This window comes from Syngnathoides biaculeatus, chromosome 9 (genome assembly GCF_019802595.1).
Source record: "Syngnathoides biaculeatus isolate LvHL_M chromosome 9, ASM1980259v1, whole genome shotgun sequence".
In the NCBI taxonomy this organism is placed as follows: domain Eukaryota; kingdom Metazoa; phylum Chordata; class Actinopteri; order Syngnathiformes; family Syngnathidae; genus Syngnathoides; species Syngnathoides biaculeatus.
In genome coordinates, this window is record NC_084648.1 from 22,546,462 (window position 1) to 22,570,516 (window position 24,055).

At 44.0% G+C, this 24,055-nt stretch overlaps 1 protein-coding gene and 1 non-coding gene across 9 annotated transcripts in view; one reads left to right on the top strand and one right to left on the bottom strand.

Moving 5' to 3' along the window:
• The window catches only part of LOC133506632 (general transcription factor II-I repeat domain-containing protein 2B-like), a 123,711-nt gene that overhangs the window by 84,415 nt on the left and 15,241 nt on the right, over positions 1-24,055 (top strand). For 5 of the 8 annotated variants that reach the window (XR_009796550.1, XR_009796551.1, XR_009796553.1 and 2 more), the window contains one exon: positions 3,671-3,779. The exons of 1 other annotated variant lie outside the window; for it this stretch is intronic. The gene's annotated coding sequence lies outside the window, so the exon portion shown is untranslated. Of the gene's footprint in view, positions 1-3,670; positions 3,780-4,539; positions 5,594-9,172; positions 9,610-9,710; positions 9,807-24,055 lie in introns of those variants that run through there. 2 more of the 8 variants (XR_009796554.1, XR_009796558.1) reach the window with 2 other exon arrangements.
• On the bottom strand, positions 22,042-22,114 carry trnai-gau (transfer RNA isoleucine (anticodon GAU)). Its single transcript has one exon. It is a non-coding gene; the product is annotated as a tRNA-Ile (tRNA).

Consider the following 24,055-nt stretch of genomic DNA (forward strand, 5'->3'; position numbering starts at 1 on the left):
CCAGCACAAGCAATGCGGAAATCACGGTTGTCATTCATTCAGCCAGCACAACCAGTGCGGAAGTCACGGTTGTCATTCATCCAGGCAACCCAACTGTTGCGCTGGAAGCCCGCTTCGGGGTGTCCTTCACGCGCATACCATGCCTAGTTCATGCCCACGCTCCCTAAGTGTGTATGTCACGGTTGTCTTTCATCCAGCCACTATAACCATTGCTCTGCACGCCTGCATGCGGGTGTCCATCACCCGCATACCATGCCTGGTTCATGCCTGTGCACCCTAAGTGTGGAAGTCATGGTTGTCATTCATCCATCCAGAACAATGAATGTGTAATTCATGGTTGCCTTTCATCCATTCAGCACAACTGTTCCGCTGCAAGCCCGCTTGAGGGTGTCCTTAACCCGCATACCATGCCTGGTTCATGTCTGTGCACCCTAAGTGTGGAAGTCATGGTTGTCATTCATCAAGCCAGCAAAACCAGTGCGCTGGAAGCCTGCTTGCGGGTGTCCTTCACCCGCATACCATACCTGGTTCATGGCCGCGCACCTTAAGTGTGGAAATCATGGTTGTCATTCATCGAGCCAGCACAACCAGTGTGAAAGTCACGGTCGTCATTCATCCAGCCAGCACAACCATTGCGCTGCAAGCCTGCTTGCGGGTGTCCTTCATCCGCATACCATGCCTGGTTCATGCCCGCGCACCGTAAGTATGGAAGTCATGGTTGCCTTTCATCTAGCCAGCATAACCAGTGCCTAAGTCACGGTTGTCATTCATCCAGGCAACACAACTATTTCGCTGGAAGCCTGCTTGGGGAAGTCCTTCAAAAGGATACCATGCCTGGTTCATGCCCGCACTCCCTAAGTGTGGAAGTAATTGTTGTCATTCATCCATCAAGCATAACCAGTGCGGAAGTCAAGGTTGTCATTCATCCAGCCACAACAACCTGCGCGCTGCAAGCCCGCTTGCAGGTGTCCTTCTTCCGCATAACATGCGTTGTTCATGCCCATGTGCTCTAAGTGTGGAAGTCATGGTAGTCATTCAACTAGTGCGCTGGAACCCCGCTTGGGTGCGTTCCCCCTGCATACCATGCCTGGCTCATGCCCACGCACCCTGAGTGTAGAATTTATGGTTGTCATTCATCCAGCCAGCACAGCCAGTGTGGAAGTCATGGTGGCCTTTCATCCATCCATTACAACTATTGCGCTGCAAGCGCGCATTCGGGTGTCCTTCACCCGCATACCATAACTGGTTCATGCCCGCGCACCCCAAGTGTGGAACTCATGGTTGTCATACAACCAGCCAGCACAACCAGTCTGGAATTCATGGTTGCCTTTCATCCATGCAGCACAACTGTTCCGCTGCAAGCCCGCTTGCGGGTGTCCTTCACCCGCATACCATGCCTGGTTCATGTCCATGCACCCTAAGTGTGGAAATCATGGTTGTCATTCATCCAGCCAGCACAACCAGTGCGCTGGAAGCCCGCTTGCGGGTGTCCTTCACCCGCATACCATACCTGGTTCATGCCCACGCACCCGAAGTGTGGAAGTCATGGTTGTCATTCAACCAGCCAGAAAAACCAGTCTGGAAGTCATGGTTGCCTTTCATCCATTCAGCACAACCGTGCGCTGCAAGCCCGCTTGTGGGTGTCCTTCACCCGCATACCATTCCTGGTTCATGTCCGTGCACACTAAGTGTGGAAGTCATGGTTGTCTTTCATACATCCAGCACAACTCTTGCGCTGAAAGCCCGCTTGTAGGTGGCCTTTACCCGCATACCAAGACTGGTTCATGCCCGCGCACCCTAAGTGTGGGAGTCATGGTTGTCATTCATCCAGCCAGCACAACCAGTCTGGAAGTCATGGGTGCCTTTCTTCCATGCAGCACAACCGTTGCGCTGCAAGCCCACTTGCGGGTGGCCTGGTTCATTTCCGTGCACCCTTGGTGTTGAAGTCATGGCTGCCTTTTATCCATCCATAACAACCAGTAAGCTGGAAGCCCTCTTGGGTGCGTCTTCCCATCGGTTACCGTGCCTGGTTCATGCCCGCGCACGCTAAGTTTGGAAGTCAAGGTTGTCTTTCATCCATCCAGCACAACTCTTGCGCTGAGAGCCCGCTTGCAGGTGTCCTTTACCTGCATACCAAGACTGGTTCATGCACGCGCACCCTAAGTGTGGGAGTCATGGTTGTCATTCATCCAGCCAGCACAACCAGTGTGGAAGTCAAGGTTGTCATTCAACCACCCAGCACAACCAGTCTGGAAGTCATGGTTGCCTTTCATCCATTCAGCACAACCGTTGCGCTGCAAGCCTGCTTGTGGGTGTCCTTCACCCGCATACCATGCTTGGTTTATGTCCGTGCACCCTAAGTGTAGAAGTCGTGATTGTCATTCATCCATCCAGCACAACCAGTGTGGAATTCATGGTTGCCTTTCATCCATTCAGCACAACCGTTGCGCTGCAAGCCCGCTTGTGGGTGTCCTTCACCCGCATACCATGCCTGGTTCATGTCCGTGCACCCTAAGTGTGGAAGTCATGGTTGCCTTTCATCCATCCAGCACAACCATTGCGCTGCAATCCCGCATGCGGGTGTCCTTCAGCCATGGTCTGGTGTGGCGGAGAAATATGTTAGAATAGTACAGGACATGTATGAGGGCAGCAGAACAGCGGTGAGATGTGCCTTAGGTGTGTCAGAAGAATTTAAGTTGGACGTGGGACTGCATCAGGGATCAGCACAGAGCACCTTCCTGTTTGCGGTACTAATAGATTGGCTGATAGACGAGGTTAGACTGGAATCCCCTTGGACCATGATGTTTGCAGATGATATTGTGATCTGCAGTGAAAGCAGGGAGCAGGCGGAAGAAGAATTAGAAAGATGGAGGTACACACTGGAAAGGAAAGGAATGAAGAGTAGCCAAAGTAAAACAGAATATATGTGCGTGAATGAGAGGGGTGGAGGATGAAGAGTGAAGCCCCAGGGAAACGAGATAAATGACTTCAAATACTTGTGGTCAACAATATAGAGCAATGGTGAGTGTGGTAAGGAAGTGAAGAAACAGGTACAAGTGGGATGGAACAGTTTGCGGAAGATGTCTGGTGTTCTATGTGACAGAAGAGTCTCCGCTAGGATGAAGGGCAAAGTTTATAAAACAGTGGTGAGGCCGGCCATGATGTGCGGATTTGAGCCGGTGGCTCTGAAGATAGAACAGGAAGCAGAACTTGAGGTACCAGAAATGAAGATGCTGAGGTTCTCGCTTCGAGTGAGCAGGTTGGATAGGATTAGAAATGAGCTCATGAGATCATGACACTGGTTTACATAATTCACCTACAGGACTTCAAATTTGGTTACGAGGTTCCGCATGGACGTTATTGTTTGTTACACTTCCGGTGTTCGTCTGTTGATGTCTGCCATTAAAACGAGGTTTGCTCCTGTGTTCGTCACTCTGCCTCCGACTGCTTTTCTTTGGCGCTACACTGGTAACCCCGACGTCAGTTTCCGGCGTTTTCGAGACTGAACTGAACATGGCAACACCCATCCTCAAATTGCCGGAGTTTTGGGAGATATCCGCGGCAGCATCGTTCGCACAGACGGAGGCTCAATTCGCCCTCCACGGGATCTCGGATGATACCGGGCGCTGTTACCACGTTGTCTCAGCCCTTCAACGTCTGTGTGTTACAGGTCATTCGTCAACATGGCTACTAAGAATGGACTTATCACTTATTCAAGGTGGTGAAGAAAGCAACAAATGTAGCAAAGCGGAATGAGAGGCCTGCCTCTCCACCACAAAGTTTGTATACTTTTTCCTTTGTTTTTTTTTTTTTCTTCACCAGGTGAAATCTCACTGAGAGACATTAGAATCTCTATTAAAATGGAATCGAATCTCATTACAATGAGAGAGTATAGTCTCTATCAGGGGTGCCCACACCGTTTTACCCAAGATCTACTTTTCAAGTAGTCAGTCTCTTATGAGCCACAGACAGGGTGGAAGTGTGGGGGGAGGGTCGATCGGTTGATCACGATCGACAAATTGGGCACCCCTGGTCTATTTCGTGTGCGCGTGTATAAAAAACCCTTATCCATTTTTGTTTGAATTTCTGTGTGACAGTGCAGGACTAAGTTCAGTTAGATTTTCTCATAGGACTTTATTATAAGGACATTGCTGCTTTCCTTGCAAGTCGTCACCATTGTTTTGTGTCTGGGAGACATTTAAGTTTTGTAGTCTGGTTCGGCCCGAGGAATACACTACTTTGGCTCGTATTGTTCATTTTATCCATGAACATTCACAAACATGTTGCCAGCTCTGTAGTTAAAGGTGGATGGACGGAAAATGCAAAGAGGATTGATTTCAGTTTAAGAAAAAACAGGTGCACTTAATTTAAAAAGAATTTTGCCCAAAAGGTTTTGAATTCAGCTTTGCCGATGGAGGTGTCTCCTATTTTGCAAAAGGTTCCAATTACATTTTGCATTTCGACTCATTTGACAAACTGAAACTATTGGGCATATGTATTAACAGCTGCATTGATGGTTTTTCCTGGAAAATGATCTAGAGGAATGGCTCACCACCAGCAGTGATCCATAAATCTTTGACGACTACTTCATGGAGGCAGTCCACAGATTTGGCGTCCCTCCAAGGATTACTAGAGGTGACTGGTGCCTAGAAATGTTTGTCACAGACATTCAGGGATATCTTTGTTGCAACATTCGCGACTGCACTGGATTTGGCAGTTAGGGTATCTCCAAAAAGTGAGTAGACCGCTCAGATATCTGCAGATATTTAATTCCATCTTTTCATGGGACAACACTGAATAAATGTCTCTTTGAGACAATGAAAAGTAGTCTGTGTACATCTAACAATGTAAATGTATTGTTCACTCAAAATAACAAAAAATACAGCCATTAATGTCTAAACCACTGGCAACAAAAGTGAGTACATTCCAAAGTGAAAATGCCCAAATTGAGGTCCGTTAGTCATCTTCCGTCCCTAGTGTCATGTGACTTAGTACTGTTAAAAGGTCTCAGGTGTGAATAGGTAGCAGGTGTGCTAAATGTGGTATTACAGCTCCTACACATATACTGGTTGCTGAAAATTCAACACGTCAATCATGGATAACAACTTCCTGAACATCTGTAAAACAGAATTGTTCCTCGACATAAACATGGCCTAGGCGAAAAGAAAATTGGAAACACCCTGGAACTGAGCTGCAGCACAGTGCCCAAAACCATCCGGTGGTTTAACGCGACAGGCTCCACTAAGAACATGCCTCCCAGGGTTGGCCAACGAAGTTGACTGCACGTTCTCAGCGTCACATCCTGAGTTTGTCTTTGAAACATAGATGTAGGCGTGCTTCCAGCATGCTGAAGAGATTGAAGGAAGAAATGGCACCCATGGCATGTTCCAAGATGAAAACCACTGCTGACCAAAGAGAACATAAAGGCTCATTTTACTTATGCAAAAAAACATCTGAATGATTCCCAAGACTGATAACAGCATATTATCATACATGTAAATCAGTTGCCTTTTAGTGAAATTCACCACTTTTAATTGAAAATGTGTACTTAAATTAGAATTACTTAAATTTTTACTTTAATTGGATACAACCGATGAGGGTTTTTTTTTGCGGGGGGGGTTGTTGTCACTGTCATAGGCTGTTTCGTTCTCTATGACGTTGGGGGTGGGGTGGGGGGGTGTTTGGTGTCACTGTCATAGGCTGTTTCGTCCTCTTTGACTCCTGGCACCTTGATCCTTTCCACATTTCTACAGTCCACACTCAGATGTAATCGTGAATGTTATTCTACAATGGACTGATATGCGGCCTGAAGTTCTGCCTGTGTGCTTGTGACCTGCTTTGGACAAGTCACACAAGTTGACGAGATCGGGAAAGAAAACTCTGCCGCTTCTGATGTAAAAATGTAACTACTTTTACTCCATTACAGTGATCTAAATGTTGGACGCTAGACATTCATTTATTCATTACACTTCTATCGCTTATCTGAGGTTGGGTCTTGGGGGCAGTAGCTTTAACATGGACGTCCAGACTTCCCTTTTCCCAGCCAGCTTCATCCAGCTCTTCCGGGGGGATGCTGAGGTGTTCCCAGGCCAGCTAAGAGGCGTAGTCTCTCCAGCGTGTCCTGGATCGTCCCTGGGCTCTCCTTTCAGTGAGACGTGCCCAGAACAACTCATCAGGGAGGTGTCTGGGAGTAGATGTTATTTTCCTGTTTATAGGCAGAAATCTGTCTTTTTAAATTGCACTGATTAAAAAAAATATATATATATATATATATATATATATATATATATTTTCCTATGCCAGAATCCACACCCGTTGATTTTCCAGTCCGAGTTTTGGAAGCAAGGTGGAAGATTAGGTACGTGCCTGTTGATTGGTCAAATGTGTTCAATGAAAACGCTTGTTGTATATGAGGTGGTTCATGGGCCATTTTCAAGACAACACGATGGTGGTTCTCAAGAGTAAAGACACCTCTCGAGTGAAAGAAATTGATATGTCAAAAATAAGTTCCGATGGGATTGGATGGACGAGAAAGTTGATATAGTTGGAAAGAAGGAAGTTACCTCTCTGTTAAGCGACTTCATTTGCAAAATCGATCAACCCGGTAGAGCATTGTGCACACGAGGTCAGGAAACTATTAACTACGGATCAAGAAGTTTCAAGGCATTGAAAGTTAACGCAAAACGACAAAAACACATCAAACAACTGGAAGCAAAGAAAATGAACTTTTCCATAGCTGGTACATTAAGATGTCAACCTTACGGACTTCATCCCTTTCATCCCCAGTTGCAGACAGGGTCGTCACTCACGAGGTGATAGTTCAGAAGCAATTGCTTATAAAAAATGTCTCTATTATTTACTGATAATGACACATGACGTGAAGAATTGTCAAATTCAAATTCAGCGTTTCAATCATTTTCACAAACAAGAAAAACTGTAGTTGGAACACATACTCCAGTCCGCCTTCTTAAAAAGGGGTGCCACCACCCTAGTCTTCCGATCCATAGGCACTGTCCCTGATGTCCACGCGTTGCAGGGGTGTGTCACCCTGGACAACCCGACAACATTCGGAGACCCTCAGGAACTCCAACAGAATCAAATCCATCCCCAGCCTTGCCACAGAGGAGCTTTTTAACCACCCACAAATAGGAGAGACCTCCTCAGAGACCCCAGACAGTCCTTCATCGTGGAAAGGCGTGTCATGGAGTTGAGGTCTTTGATCTCATCTCCACACCGATTCAAAATGTTGAGTCGAGGTCAGTAGCACCCCATCTCCACTATACACAATGTTGATGGTGCACTGCTTCCCCCTGCTAAGTTGGCAGATGGCAGACTAGAATTTCCTTGAAGTAATTCTCAATGACCTCATCAAACTCCTCCCATGCCTGGGTTTTTTCCTCAGCATCCACAAAAGCTGCATACCGCGTGGATAGCCGGTATCCATCAGCTGCCTCAGGAGTCCCACTGTTCAAAAAGACCCGATTAGGACTCCTTCAGCATGACAACATCCCTCACCGCTGGTGTCCACCAACGGGTTTGGTGATTGCTGCCACAACAGGCACAGACTGCCTTACAGCCAAAGCTCTGGTCGGCTGCCTTGAAAATATAGGTGGGGAACATGCTCCACTTGGACTTCCCCCGGGATGTGGGGTGAAGTTCTGCCGGAGGAGGCAGTTGAAGCTTCTTCTGACAGGGGTTTCTTCCAGACATTCCCAGCAGACCCTCACAATACATTTGGGCTAGGGAGTTCATACAAGCATCTTTCCCCCACTATCAGAGTTGGTAGCCCCTCTCTTCACCCGAGTGTCCAAGAAATGCTGTCGAGAGTCTGATGACACGATCACAACGTCAATCATCGAACTGCGACCCAGGGTGTCTTGGTGGCAAGTGCATGTGTACACACCCTCATGCTTGGACATGGTGTTTGTCACATCCAATCCATGGTGAGCACAGAAGAACAAAACACTGCTCTGCCGCTCTAACTCGGCCTGCATTTCGCGGCAGAACACCTCGTGATTTGTCGGCCCCTCCTCCCTCTGGGCTGGAAGCTTCGCCACTTAAACTGCCGGTTTAACCGTTGACGGTGAGGAGTAGGTGGAAGAGGACGGCGTCTTGTTGCTGCGCAGCGGAAGCCACAAGGGAGCGCCTGGCCTGGGCGTCTCCACTGGCCGCCATGTGTAGGTCCCGGGTAGATGGCCAAGCAGGTTCCCACAAACGGATTGGGAAACTCTGTCCTACCGGACGAAGACACTCGGGAGCTGGAGACGCGGGGAGGTGAAACAAACTGACTGGGATTAACGATCGGGCAAAGAGATTCAGAATTGAAATTATCTGGTTATTAGTCAGGTAGCCGGTCATACAAATCAAGGTCCTCCTCATAGTCCGAAAAATCAGAGTCCAAAAGAATATTAGGTGCTGGATGGGTCGTGGTCGGGACGTATTCATAGCTAATTCATAACCCTGGGCCACCGCATCACTGTGTGGTACGGAGCCTAGACTCTCCGTCACATCGCAGCTACTTGGTGGGTAAGGTGCCGGACTTCGTGTGAGTTTTTCTTCTGCATGTTGTTGAACGCGACCAACCACATCACCTTTGCTAGTAGTTGCATCATCTGTTATATATTTAAATACGCGATTACCACAAAATACTTTGTTCTAGTGTTACAGTGGGGCTGTTCCCCATCACACATGTGCACACACACACACACACACACACATGAAATCACTTTTTCAACTTACAGTACAGTCTTGGTTCTCGACCACAATCCGTTCTAGTAGGCGGTTTGAAAAGTGATTCATCGATATTTCCCATTATAATGAATGGGAAAAAGAAATAATGTGTTGCAAGCTTTAAAAAAAATGGCTTTTTAAAGCATTTTTTAAAGTTTTTCCTGATAATAAACTTCATAGTAGCAATACTTCTATAGTTTAAATACTTGATATAATAAAATAATTTAAGAAATATATTTATTTTTTGTTTAAAGTAGTAGCTTCAGTAGTAGACTAGGCTCTGCTGGGAGTGCACTGTAGCGACTCACCCCCAGCATTGTAAACATTGTAATTTTTTTTTTTTTCAACAAAAGTGCAGAATAACTACAAACTAAAAAATTTCAAGTAGTCAGTCTCTTATGAGCCACAGACAGGGTGGAAGTGTGGGGGGAGGGTCGATCGGTTGATCACGATCGACAAATTGGGCACCCCTGGTCTATTTCGTGTGCGCGTGTATAAAAAACCCTTATCCATTTTTGTTTGAATTTCTGTGTGACAGTGCAGGACTAAGTTCAGTTAGATTTTCTCATAGGACTTTATTATAAGGACATTGCTGCTTTCCTTGCAAGTCGTCACCATTGTTTTGTGTCTGGGAGACATTTAAGTTTTGTAGTCTGGTTCGGCCCGAGGAATACACTACTTTGGCTCGTATTGTTCATTTTATCCATGAACATTCACAAACATGTTGCCAGCTCTGTAGTTAAAGGTGGATGGACGGAAAATGCAAAGAGGATTGATTTCAGTTTAAGAAAAAACAGGTGCACTTAATTTAAAAAGAATTTTGCCCAATAGGTTTTGAATTCAGCTTTGCCGATGGAGGTGTCTCCTATTTTGCAAAAGGTTCCAATTACATTTTGCATTTCGACTCATTTGACAAACTGAAACTATTGGGCATATGTATTAACAGCTGCATTGATGGTTTTTCCTGGAAAATGATCTAGAGGAATGGCTCACCACCAGCAGTGATCCATAAATCTTTGACGACTACTTCATGGAGGCAGTCCACAGATTTGGCGTCCCTCCAAGGATTACTAGAGGTGACTGGTGCCTAGAAATGTTTGTCACAGACATTCAGGGATATCTTTGTTGCAACATTCGCGACTGCACTGGATTTGGCAGTTAGGGTATCTCCAAAAAGTGAGTAGACCGCTCAGATATCTGCAGATATTTAATTCCATCTTTTCATGGGACAACACTGAATAAATGTCTCTTTGAGACAATGAAAAGTAGTCTGTGTACATCTAACAATGTAAATGTATTGTTCACTCAAAATAACAAAAAATACAGCCATTAATGTCTAAACCACTGGCAACAAAAGTGAGTACATTCCAAAGTGAAAATGCCCAAATTGAGGTCCGTTAGTCATCTTCCGTCCCTAGTGTCATGTGACTTAGTACTGTTAAAAGGTCTCAGGTGTGAATAGGTAGCAGGTGTGCTAAATGTGGTATTACAGCTCCTACACATATACTGGTTGCTGAAAATTCAACACGTCAATCATGGATAACAACTTCCTGAACATCTGTAAAACAGAATTGTTCCTCGACATAAACATGGCCTAGGCGAAAAGAAAATTGGAAACACCCTGGAACTGAGCTGCAGCACAGTGCCCAAAACCATCCGGTGGTTTAACGCGACAGGCTCCACTAAGAACATGCCTCCCAGGGTTGGCCAACGAAGTTGACTGCACGTTCTCAGCGTCACATCCTGAGTTTGTCTTTGAAACATAGATGTAGGCGTGCTTCCAGCATGCTGAAGAGATTGAAGGAAGAAATGGCACCCATGGCATGTTCCAAGATGAAAACCACTGCTGACCAAAGAGAACATAAAGGCTCATTTTACTTATGCAAAAAAACATCTGAATGATTCCCAAGACTGATAACAGCATATTATCATACATGTAAATCAGTTGCCTTTTAGTGAAATTCACCACTTTTAATTGAAAATGTGTACTTAAATTAGAATTACTTAAATTTTTACTTTAATTGGATACAACCGATGAGGGTTTTTTTTTGCGGGGGCGGTTGTTGTCACTGTCATAGGCTGTTTCGTTCTCTATGACGTTGGGGGTGGGGTGGGGGGGTGTTTGGTGTCACTGTCATAGGCTGTTTCGTCCTCTTTGACTCCTGGCACCTTGATCCTTTCCACATTTCTACAGTCCACACTCAGATGTAATCGTGAATGTTATTCTACAATGGACTGATATGCGGCCTGAAGTTCTGCCTGTGTGCTTGTGACCTGCTTTGGACAAGTCACACAAGTTGACGAGATCGGGAAAGAAAACTCTGCCGCTTCTGATGTAAAAATGTAACTACTTTTACTCCATTACAGTGATCTAAATGTTGGACGCTAGACATTCATTTATTCATTACACTTCTATCGCTTATCTGAGGTTGGGTCTTGGGGGCAGTAGCTTTAACATGGACGTCCAGACTTCCCTTTTCCCAGCCAGCTTCATCCAGCTCTTCCGGGGGGATGCTGAGGTGTTCCCAGGCCAGCTAAGAGGCGTAGTCTCTCCAGCGTGTCCTGGATCGTCCCTGGGCTCTCCTTTCAGTGAGACGTGCCCAGAACAACTCATCAGGGAGGTGTCTGGGAGTAGATGTTATTTTCCTGTTTATAGGCAGAAATCTGTCTTTTTAAATTGCACTGATTAAAAAAAAAATATATATATATATATATATATATATATATATATATATTTTCCTATGCCAGAATCCACACCCGTTGATTTTCCAGTCCGAGTTTTGGAAGCAAGGTGGAAGATTAGGTACGTGCCTGTTGATTGGTCAAATGTGTTCAATGAAAACGCTTGTTGTATATGAGGTGGTTCATGGGCCATTTTCAAGACAACACGATGGTGGTTCTCAAGAGTAAAGACACCTCTCGAGTGAAAGAAATTGATATGTCAAAAATAAGTTCCGATGGGATTGGATGGAACGAGAAAGTTGATATAGTTGGAAAGAAGGAAGTTACCTCTCTGTTAAGCGACTTCATTTGCAAAATCGATCAACCCGGTAGAGCATTGTGCACACGAGGTCAGGAAACTATTAACTACGGATCAAGAAGTTTCAAGGCATTGAAAGTTAACGCAAAACGACAAAAACACATCAAACAACTGGAAGCAAAGAAAATGAACTTTTCCATAGCTGGTACATTAAGATGTCAACCTTACGGACTTCATCCCTTTCATCCCCAGTTGCAGACAGGGTCGTCACTCACGAGGTGATAGTTCAGAAGCAATTGCTTATAAAAAATGTCTCTATTATTTACTGATAATGACACATGACGTGAAGAATTGTCAAATTCATGCGTTTCAATCATTTTCACAAACAAGAAACTACTGTAGTTGGAACACATACTCCAGTCCGCCTTCTTAAAAAGGGGTGCCACCACCCTAGTCTTCCGATCCATAGGCACTGTCCCTGATGTCCACGCGTTGCAGGGGTGTGTCACCCTGGACAACCCGACAACATTCGGAGACCCTCAGGAACTCCAACAGAATCAAATCCATCCCCAGCCTTGCCACAGAGGAGCTTTTTAACCACCCACAAATAGGAGAGACCTCCTCAGAGACCCCAGACAGTCCTTCATCGTGGAAAGGCGTGTCATGGAGTTGAGGTCTTTGATCTCATCTCCACACCGATTCAAAATGTTGAGTCGAGGTCAGTAGCACCCCATCTCCACTATACACAATGTTGATGGTGCACTGCTTCCCCCTGCTAAGTTGGCAGATGGCAGACTAGAATTTCCTTGAAGTAATTCTCAATGACCTCATCAAACTCCTCCCATGCCTGGGTTTTTTCCTCAGCATCCACAAAAGCTGCATACCGCGTGGATAGCCGGTATCCATCAGCTGCCTCAGGAGTCCCACTGTTCAAAAAGACCCGATTAGGACTCCTTCAGCATGACAACATCCCTCACCGCTGGTGTCCACCAACGGGTTTGGTGATTGCTGCCACAACAGGCACAGACTGCCTTACAGCCAAAGCTCTGGTCGGCTGCCTTGAAAATATAGGTGGGGAACATGCTCCACTTGGACTTCCCCCGGGATGTGGGGTGAAGTTCTGCCGGAGGAGGCAGTTGAAGCTTCTTCTGACAGGGGTTTCTTCCAGACATTCCCAGCAGACCCTCACAATACATTTGGGCTAGGGAGTTCATACAAGCATCTTTCCCCCACTATCAGAGTTGGTAGCCCCTCTCTTCACCCGAGTGTCCAAGAAATGCTGTCGAGAGTCTGATGACACGATCACAACGTCAATCATCGAACTGCGACCCAGGGTGTCTTGGTGGCAAGTGCATGTGTACACACCCTCATGCTTGGACATGGTGTTTGTCACATCCAATCCATGGTGAGCACAGAAGAACAAAACACTGCTCTGCCGCTCTAACTCGGCCTGCATTTCGCGGCAGAACACCTCGTGATTTGTCGGCCCCTCCTCCCTCTGGGCTGGAAGCTTCGCCACTTAAACTGCCGGTTTAACCGTTGACGGTGAGGAGTAGGTGGAAGAGGACGGCGTCTTTGTTGCTGCGCAGCGGAAGCCACAAGGGAGCGCCTGGCCTGGGCGTCTCCACTGGCCGCCATGTGTAGGTCCCGGGTAGATGGCCAAGCAGGTTCCCACAAACGGATTGGGAAACTCTGTCCTACCGGACGAAGACACTCGGGAGCTGGAGACGCGGGGAGGTGAAACAAACTGACTGGGATTAACGATCGGGCAAAGAGATTCAGAATTGAAATTATCTGGTTATTAGTCAGGTAGCCGGTCATACAAATCAAGGTCCTCCTCATAGTCCGAAAAATCAGAGTCCAAAAGAATATTAGGTGCTGGATGGGTCGTGGTCGGGACGTATTCATAGCTAATTCATAACCCTGGGCCACCGCATCACTGTGTGGTACGGAGCCTAGACTCTCCGTCACATCGCAGCTACTTGGTGGGTAAGGTGCCGGACTTCGTGTGAGTTTTTCTTCTGCATGTTGTTGAACGCGACCAACCACATCACCTTTGCTAGTAGTTGCATCATCTGTTATATATTTAAATACGCGATTACCACAAAATACTTTGTTCTAGTGTTACAGTGGGGCTGTTCCCCATCACACATGTGCACACACACACACACACACACACATGAAATCACTTTTTCAACTTACAGTACAGTCTTGGTTCTCGACCACAATCCGTTCTAGTAGGCGGTTTGAAAAGTGATTCATCGATATTTCCCATTATAATGAATGGGAAAAAGAAATAATGTGTTGCAAGCTTTAAAAAAAATGGCTTTTTAAAGCATTTTTTAAAGTTTTTCCTGATAATAAACTTCATAGTAGCAATACTTCTATAGTTTAAATACTTGATATAATAAAATAATTTAAGAAATATATTTATTTTTTGTTTAAAGTAGTAGCTTCAGTAGTAGACTAGGCTCTGCTGGGAGTGCACTGTAGCGACTCACCCCCAGCATTGTAAACATTGTAATTTTTTTTTTTTTCAACAAAAGTGCAGAATAACTACAAACTAAAAAATGCAGAAATGCTAATGGAACAAAGCATTATCAAAGTTCACAAGAAAAAAGCAATGCAAAACTATCAACTGACTCGCCCCCTTTTCAAAAAGAATTAATCTAGTGTCACTTGTTTCTGGCGTCTTTTAAGCACTTTTCTGAAGAGGCTCATCGCAACATTAAAATTTTCCAGTGCTCTGCTGCCTTCGGCTTTATTGGGATGATGAAGCTCTACGAAATTATGGATTTCGTTCCATTTGGCAAAGATAGCTTTGATATCAGCACTTGGGACATCTTTCTCTTTCTCCAACATCTTCTTCTGCTCCTCCTGAAGGTGCAGGATTTCTTCGGTAGTGAGCTTCCACTTGCCTTTTATGGAGCCTTGATGGGGGTTAATAGTCCTCAATGGGAAGAAAAAAACAGCTACCGGGACACGTCTGCTTACAGAGGCTGCATTATACAGAATAACAAAGCGGGTCATGGGTGGTTGAGCTGGTTGCGCTGCGCATGTTATGTTATTTCTGTTTTTTTTCTTTCTTCTTTTTTCTTTACAGTTGCGCCACCATGCCGCACAATGGGGAGATGAAATTTTGAATTTGTGTACTTGGATGGGAGACCGCCTGGGAATACTAGGTGCTGTAAGCTTCTCTCCCCGGCTAGATGCAGAGGGGTCGCGTCAGGAAGGGCATCCAGCGTAAAAAACTGTGCCAAACAAATATGCATTCACCTAAAATTACACGCTGTGGCAACCACTAACGGGACAAGCTGAAAGGAAGAGAAGAAGGAAGAAGATTAGTGTCATGGTTAGGGTATTTGAAGGTAACTCAAAAGCATGGAGGACCCAAGTGCAGGGAGGCAAGGCATAAGTTTCCAAAAACAAAGGAAAACAAGTATTGTGGAAAAATCCAAATACCAAATTAACAAAGTCCAAAAAGCAAATGTCAAGTAAGAAAGGAACACTAGGGAAGAGAGAAAACAACTTGATATAATTGACAACTTCCACATGATACAGACAATGACCCAACAAGAACTAAAAGAAACCAGAGAATTAAATAAACAGCGGTGTGCGATGGATGTTTTCTGCTTAGTTTAATTCACTCGATGATGTTGCCAAAGCTAGATATGTACAGAAGATCAAACTCTGTGAAGATATCGATCCGTATACTCTCCAAAACGATGTACTTTCAAAGGATCTGAAAGACTTCTCTGAAGTAGAATATCCAGACACTAGAAATACACATGCTTACCGCTTAAAAAATGATCAGAACAGACTTTCAAATAACCATTTGCCTGGTGTACTCGAGCTTCGTTCAGATCTGCTGCACGTTGTAAATTTGCAAGCCACTTTTGTTGCCGTTTTTTCCATAACTCCATTGTATCTTCTCCTCCATGCAATCTAATCTTTGGAACACAGAAAAATCGCTTCCCAATGTCTGTTTCTGCGATTTCCACATCCGTGGACACAATAAAAATCTGGCATCATGACAATGGACAGCTGACTGCTTGTCTGCAACAATGGCGGTCAAGTACCCGGATGAACACATTTTTGTACATTGTCATGAATGTAGTTGATTCTGTCTATGTTTTTGTTGGTTGTTTCCCTTCCAACAGACAAAGGACTGAAATCCTGTTGCTATTTGATCAGCCAATTTATACTCACTTGGAACATCACCGGCGTCTGGTGTTCCAACTGAGTATAAAATGACTGATCAAATAGCAGCAGGATTTCAGTTCTTCGTCTGTATGTTGACATTATTTTGTCCATGTCATTTAGCCCCTCCTCAGTCTATGCCAGTGTTCGGATAAAACTGCATATGCAGTAGATGTTAATTCATAAACAGACATAGGATGAATAGACAAATGGCAAAAATGAAGTTATGAAAGCACAGCAACCTTACATTTTTCTTCAATTTATCAAAAATATTGTTTCCTCATCTGCACCATCAGATGTTTCTACGTGATAATGGCTTTAATGAATTATCAATCACAAAAATGATTTTACACATCAATGCTGATAAATTTCCCAGTTCGTTTCCAGTTCCTATCAATTTGACGCATGTGAAATTTCCTGGTGACGCATCATTAGAAAACATTTTTTTTTTGTTTTTCAAAAGAAGTTAATGGATGCACATACACATAAGACACATAAGAACTAGTTCCATTCGTAGGTACACATATTATAACACTTGCAACTCTAATGGCCTGATTACAGAGTGTGGTTTTGCATTTTTGGATCTACCGTGTTATTTTAATGAACTGTAATTCATTTTTTGTATGTAATTATTTAATTTCTTTTCTGGACCCTTGAGTGATTCCCACAGGTACCATTTGAACAGAAAAATTTAAATAACGGTTAACATTTCCATCCAACACCCAACAGCAAAATTTAACCATTTAGTTGCCATTATGATAGCAGACTCATTCCCCTAAACCCTTGGTCAGGTTGTTTTCATCACCCGGTTGAGACGATAATGCGCTAAATACCACTATCCCATCTGTAACTGGACGACAGCGACCCCGGCTCCGGGAATGAGAACAGCTGTCTTACAAATAGCCAATAAACAATAATTCTAACATTGAACTCAACCGGGGCCATCACAATTGGAAAAATTGGAATCCTAAAGTGATTGTAATGTGTAATTTCTAATCCAAATGATCTTATCTAGATGAAAATATATATGTTATGCTGTACCGTAAAATACGTATCTTGTCAGATGTTTTTTGCCAAAAATACTCCCACGTCCCAAAAACATTAATTGGAGACTCTGAGTTGCCCGGATATGTGCGGCTGTTTGTCTCTATGTGCCCTGTAATTGACCCCTCCGTACAGGGCACTTAACCACGCCTCCTGAAGTTACGTCACCCCACGTGTGCTAACCTCAGACAAACAATTAGCAAAAATGGCGGCGCAGGAAGAAAAGACTAGAGCGAAACTGTCCGATTTACCAGCTGATTTCTCACTCGCATTCTTAGCTAACAGTGAAATATCGTTGAAAAGCAGACAGCAGGGCTTCAAGTATTTCAGCGAGGGGTATTTCAATGGTATTTCCATGCATATCGACGGAGAAACAATTGATATTAGCGCGAGATCTTTGCGGAGTCAGCGGAAGACCGAGAAGCCACATAATATATTATAACCCAAAGACGAATTCGTCATTGACAGTTTCCTATTTTCATGTAACCTATCACACTTGTGTGCAGAATCTGTATGTGTATCTGTATAGCTGTTTGTGAACCACCGTATGAAGCAAAAGAAGGCGAGGCTTGATTTACGAGTTGTTTCTCTCGTTTTCTTTGTGTAACGTCACGCGCTCCCCTCAATAATTATTCTTGAATTAGTGCCGAACCTACGTAAGTCCCGACCGAGTACGACAATCACTACTTTAGTGTTCTCAAACATCCTTCCTTCAGTCTTGGTGTCTCTGTGCACGTCGAAGGCTTTAGGACTTCTAGTCCGGTTTAGCTTAGCTCATTAGCCGCGAACAAAGGGACACGTTTGTGCAGTCAGATCATTGCAAAATATCGCTCAACACAGATCAAGTGTGTCAATCATTCACACGTAGCTATGTTATGCAAGCGAAGAACTGCTAATTCATTTATATGAGACATGTATTGAAAATCAAATGTAGGGCTTACTTGCAAACATATCTGTTCCGGTTGATGGATTCAGTTGATCATGCGGTCTTCCACAAAATTTGATCCATCGAAGATATTTTTCGTACTCGGTCTTCTGTTCCGGTTGATTTTAGAAGGATTCAGTTGATGATGTGGTCTTCCACAAAGTTTGATCCATCAAAGAAATTTTTCGTACTGGGTCTTCGGTTTTGGAAAGGGTACGAATTGAACTAGCCTTTCAGGATACCTGTCGTCAGTATTACAAAGTCCGTGACTACACCTCTTAACCATATCTATTGTTAAAGAACCCAAATACGCAATAAAATGCTAACAAAAGCTATACTGAGCCATGCAACGTTGTCTGAGGGAAAGGCGGGTGCAAAAAGGGGCGTGGTTTATGCTGATCTCTGGCCTCTGATTGGTCAGCGACGCGGATGACGCAATTGGTTGAAAATTGGATGGATGTATTGATGAAGCACAGGTTTATTTCATTCAATTCACAAATTGTTTTTGATAAGTTGCAAACAAGTCTCCTGTGAGTGACTAGTATGTAATACTGCTTGATTTAATGTTATGTAATATTTTATGAAAACTAAATAATATAATAATAAAAATTTGTTCACATTCACAAACTTCTACATGCTCAAACACCCATATCAGTCCAGTAAACAGAGCAATCCACCCCTTTTGCTTTTGTATTTGAAGCATTTAGTGCCCAAACAAAACCACAGGACACCAGTTTACTATTTTAATTAAAAAGTTTTGCGGTTTTGCTCATGACATCTTGGTAAAATTGTGACTAAAATGGGATTTGGACAGGTCTGGGTACTGTCTGGTTATGGCATCAGTTAAGCACGTGAAATTACATTGATGGTGACACAAGTTAATACTATCACTCTTAAATTAACTTGACTTGATTTTGTTCATTTAAATCCTTATTTGTGAAAATATTTCAACTTAGATTATGGACTACGTTATCATCTTCTGTTAGTTTTGGTGCGATAATAAACGAGCCATGAACATGCAAATTAGTGACTCACATCGCACTGCAAATAGTTTCTCATACAAGCACAGATCCATCGTGCTGGACAATGAACGGCCGAGAAGTCACGTCACTATTTGCGAGATACACGGCGTTTGCATATTTTTAAAATAAGACCGAAAACTTCGTATATACAGTCAGGATATCGAAGCCTTTACTATTTATCACTCTGACTAACTAAACCAAACAAGAAATACACAAATGCTTACCAGTCTATGTTTCCAACACGAAGCATATCTTTCTCCCTGCATCCTCGGCACATTCTTGGACAGCCATTTCGTCTCCATTCGAACGTGTGTGCTGTCTAACTGACTCAAAATGATAACAGCATTCGCACGCGGCCCTAAAAGTCCCTAAAAACCCCTAAATTTTTGAAGGTGCATTTAGGGGGTCCTGAAAGTCTTTAAAAATCCACGAAAACCGGTCAAGCCCATAAAAAGGCCTTAAATTTAAAAAAAAATCAAAGGGAGGACCTCTACCGCTAAAATTCTCCCTAAAAAAAAATTATTTTATTTTAAAAAAATAGCGATCCGTCTGGCGTCCAAAACAGCCGGAAATTGTCAACGGAAGTCACCGTGTTGACAACTTGTCGCCATCTTGTCGATATTCCATTGTTTGTTTCCGTGAGTAGGCATTTCACTTCGTCTTCGTTACGACGTAGTGTAGTTCTTTCATCGATCCAACTTGTATCATGGGGAAGTGCATTTTTCAATATGCTTGGGTTGAAAGTAAGGAGTTCGGGAGCTGGGTTCGTCGAGATCCAAAAGATCGGCACATGTTTAACTGCCATCCGTGCAAGCAAAGCATCAAAGCACTGGAGTCGCACCGGAAAAACAGGAGACACGCTGATTTGGCGAAGACTCTCTCATCTTCCGTTGATATGAATCTGTTTCTAAAATATCAAGATAGTGAAGCTTCAACTTCAGCCAGTGGTACTAGCAGTGCATCCGCACCTGCAGTTGTCCAGTCATCGACTTCAACCAGCCGGAAGTCAGGCTTTATGAACGTAGTTCAATACACGAAGACTGACTCGTTAAAGGCAGAGATCGTGTGGACTTTAAAAGTGATCTGCAGCCATTACAGTTATAAATCTTGTGAAAATAATTCGAAAATGTTTGCAGTCATGTTCCCAGACAGTGACATTGCTAAAAACTACCACTGTGGGGAAAGGAAGACTTCGTACCTGGCTACATTTGGCATCGCTGCCTACTTTTCATCTCTACTGCCTCAAAGCCAGAATAGAGACATATCTACGCTTATTGAGAAGGCTGACAGGCTGTGTGAGGGGGCAGAAGAAAAGAGGAATCTGAGGTTTATCACCGAGGTCAATGCACTCAGAGGCAGAGCAAAGGACAAGAGAGCCACTTTGGCACCTCTGCAGCAACAAATAGAGGAGGCACTGAGTAGGCTCAAGGAGCTAGAGTAGGGGTGCTGAGACAGACATCAGTAGAAGACATTTGTGTATATAGTTGCAATTGTTGTTAGAATCTGTTTTTCTGTAGACTGTTATGTGAAGACATTGACAATGGTCATATCAATGAGAACTACCACAAGGGGCGACAGGTGATCACTGTCACAGGTACTGAGGTACTGGAACATTTGATGAACCAAGAACGGTTGATGGCACCATTGGGTAAGTCTTTTTTCCTTCCTCTTGATTTCCCACGATGGCCCTAAATTTTTCCGTGTCGGCCCTAAATTTTTCGTGTCAGCCTCTAAGAATGCCCCTAAAAAGCCCTTAAATTTTTTGGGTCAGACTGAGTATGAACCCTGGATAACCTTTAACGCCTTTATGTGGCTCGTATTCTTCACCGTCTTTGTGGGACCCTTCAGAATAGTGTTCATTGCTCAAAATATTGGAAAATCCATCGTCATTCTCACAAGGTATTCCAACTGTCACCATGGTGTCACCTTTAGTGATGTATTGCGTCTAATCGTCTAATTCCGCTGTGCTGTCATCATTTTCCAGCAGATCAAGCAATCTGCAATCATTTGTTGCCGATTATCGAAAAATAAAATGGTTTCCTTCATAATGGATTTCAGATTCGAATTCTGAATAAAAAAAACTGTATAATATTATCAAAAAGGTGCATTGGGTGCTGACATACACTTTTAAAAAGCATTGAGGTTAAAGAATAGGGCATGGTAAATAACTAGGAAAAGTGGGGGCACTCGTTAAAAGGACAGAGAAGACTGAATGACCGGGCATAGTGAAGGTGGGTAGGTTTGGTTGGCAGGCTGAGGGCGTGCAGGGTAAGACCGTATTCTTCCTGCTGGGTCCATTTCAAGTCTGTTCATTTTGTCACAGTTAAGGTATTTGAAAGGGAGCAAGGAAAGACAAATTTATGGAAAACCCAAGTGCAGGGGAGCAAGGCAGGTGTCCAGGAGTTTAAAAAGTGTTGGAGGAAAAAAAGGACTGTGGAAAAAATATCAAGTGATGGCTTAATGATATCGAGGCTTTGGAGTGTGTCTCACTCTTCCTGAAGCAGAGAGATTCGAAGTGCTGTGTCGGAGCCCTGTATCAAAACACCATTGTCACGTGACCGATGACGATTGACGCTTCAAATGTCACTGCTGTTTCACTTCATGCTTCACTCCTTCAGAATGTTTCAAAGCTTTTCATTGTCTTCTGGTGGTTCATCGCATTCTGAGCCAATGACAGCGTTACAGGTTTGACAGATTTGAGTGGTTTAGGACCATACTAGCTGTATAAAATACATCATTCATGAGATAAGAGATTTGAAGAGTGAGAATATTTTGACAGGTCAACCATACAAGTCCCCAAATGACAAAAGATTAACTTAAAATGTTTTGTTTAAAACATCACACTTACCCATGCCAATACACACACACAAACGCTGAACTCACACAATGATCATTTGTAGGAAGTATCGCTAATCCTGTTGGACTTTTATTCTAGTTTTTAACTAAAGCTCACAGGTTTAAATAAATCCTTAACATTTAATATAATTTACATTTATTCTTTGTGTGTGTGTGTGTGTGTGTGTCTTTCGGCTTGTCCCTTTCGGGGTCGCCACAGCGTGTCATCTCAGATGAACGCACATATGTTTGGCACAATTTTTACGCCGGATGCCCTTCCTGACGCAACCCTTCTCAGGGAGTGGAGGCCCCAGTGGGATACGAACCCACAACCCCTGGTTTATCAAACCAGTGCTCTAACCACTGAGCTACAGGGCCTCATTTATTCTTTGTCTCAATCTGAAATGTGTTTTGGAGTGTCAATCATTTCAGCCCTCGAGGGGCACAAATCAATACAATCTGTTGACCACTCCCATGCCCGGATAAATGCAGAGGGATGCGTCAGGAAGGGCATCCGGCTAAAAACTTTGCTAAACAAATATGAGCGTTCATCTAAAGAATCCCATACATGATTGGTCGTGGCCCGGGTTAACACCGTATGCCCCCGGCACCGTGAACTTGCAGGGTGTCGATGGAAATTCGGCTACTGTGGGTGGTAGACAAAAAAGAGGAGGGAAGCTGATTTATCGGCAGAAGAAGAAGAGGAATGCAAAGAGCCTCCAACTGAGTGTCGGGACTTTGAATGTTGTCACTATGACAGGAAAATCCCAGGAGTTGGCTGACAGGATGATTAGGAAAAGATTGATATCTTGTGCATTCAAGACAGCAGATGGAAAAGCAGTAAGGTGAGAAGTTTAGGGAATTTATTTATTTTTTTATTTCAATTATTTTACCGTGGAGTTGATAAGAAGAGAAATGGAGTTGGGGTTATTTTAAATGAAGAGCTGCCTTAGAATGTCTTGGAGGTGAAAAGATTATTTGATCAAGTGATGAGGCTGAAACTCGTAATTGAGAGAATTGTGTATAACGTGATTTGCGGCTATGCCCCACTAGTAGGATGTGAGCCTGAGTTGAAAGAGATCTTTTGGAAGGAACTAGATGAAGTAGTCCTGAGATGACACGCTGTGGCGACCCCGAAAGGGACAAGCCGAAAGAAACTTACTTACTTACTAGTCTATAAAACAGAGAAAAGGGCGACTGCTGTCCTGTACGTACATACTTAAGCTCTGTGAAACGTGTGCATGTATCAGAGTGAGTGGAGGTTCTGTCATGATCCTGCCGCTCCAGCCCGGGCTGTGCGGGTGCCCACGCGGTTGCGCTGATTGGGAGGGGCACACCTGCGCCTCATGCGGCCTGATTATCCTGTGTATTTATATGACCCCGATGACGACTGGTCCCCGCCAGTTCGTTGAGCTTCATGTCCCGTTCGAGTACTCCCGTATCCCTGATCGACAACCTGTGTGTACCGACCTTCGCCTGTTCTCCGACCAACCCCGTAAGCCTGACTCCTTTGACACTTCTGCCTGCTTTGATCGTTCTCCTGTGTACCCACTCCTGCCTGCCCGCTCACCTGCTCTCTTCGCCAGACGTCCCAACTACCGCTGCTGCACCTGACTGCCTGCTCGATCCCGACTACACAATAATAAACGTGTCTCCCCGAACTACCTTGCATCGTCCGAGTCCTGCATTTGGGTCTTACTCCTGTTCCGATGGGTTGTGACAGGTTCACTACCTCATTTGAACAGGAAATTAAAAGTGGCAACTGTTTGGGGATACAGAGTCGAGAATTCTCTGCCACCTGTGGTAGAAGCTTGAGAATTACCTCAAACAGAAAATAATTGTCATCCTGTTCAGGGGGAAGTCAGTATAGTCACCCTATGTGAACCACTGACTCCAAAAGGGGAAAAACAAACAGAAAAATAGTTGATACAGAAGAAACAAAAAATAATGTGTAAGGACTGGAAGTTTCTCGAAAGCCAATGTCCTTCTAAAATAAAACGTTGAAATTTGTGAAGAACACAATATGGCTTTGCTGGCCAGCTCAACACACACAAAATATATAGTTAACCTGCAAGATAAAATAAGAAACGCACACAAAAAAATTGCCTCAAGATGATGTGAAAACTGCCATAGAAGGTATCACGTCTTATAAAGTTGATGTAACTGAATTCGTCCAGGTAATGGAACACTCAAGAAAGTCTTAAATGGTATTGAAGTAAAACAAATTTGGATGACAGCAATCAAGGTAGATTGGCATAGCATCAGGGGAGATTGGAATCCAAAAGATAAAAACGAACTACTTTCTCACAGCAGCAGGGA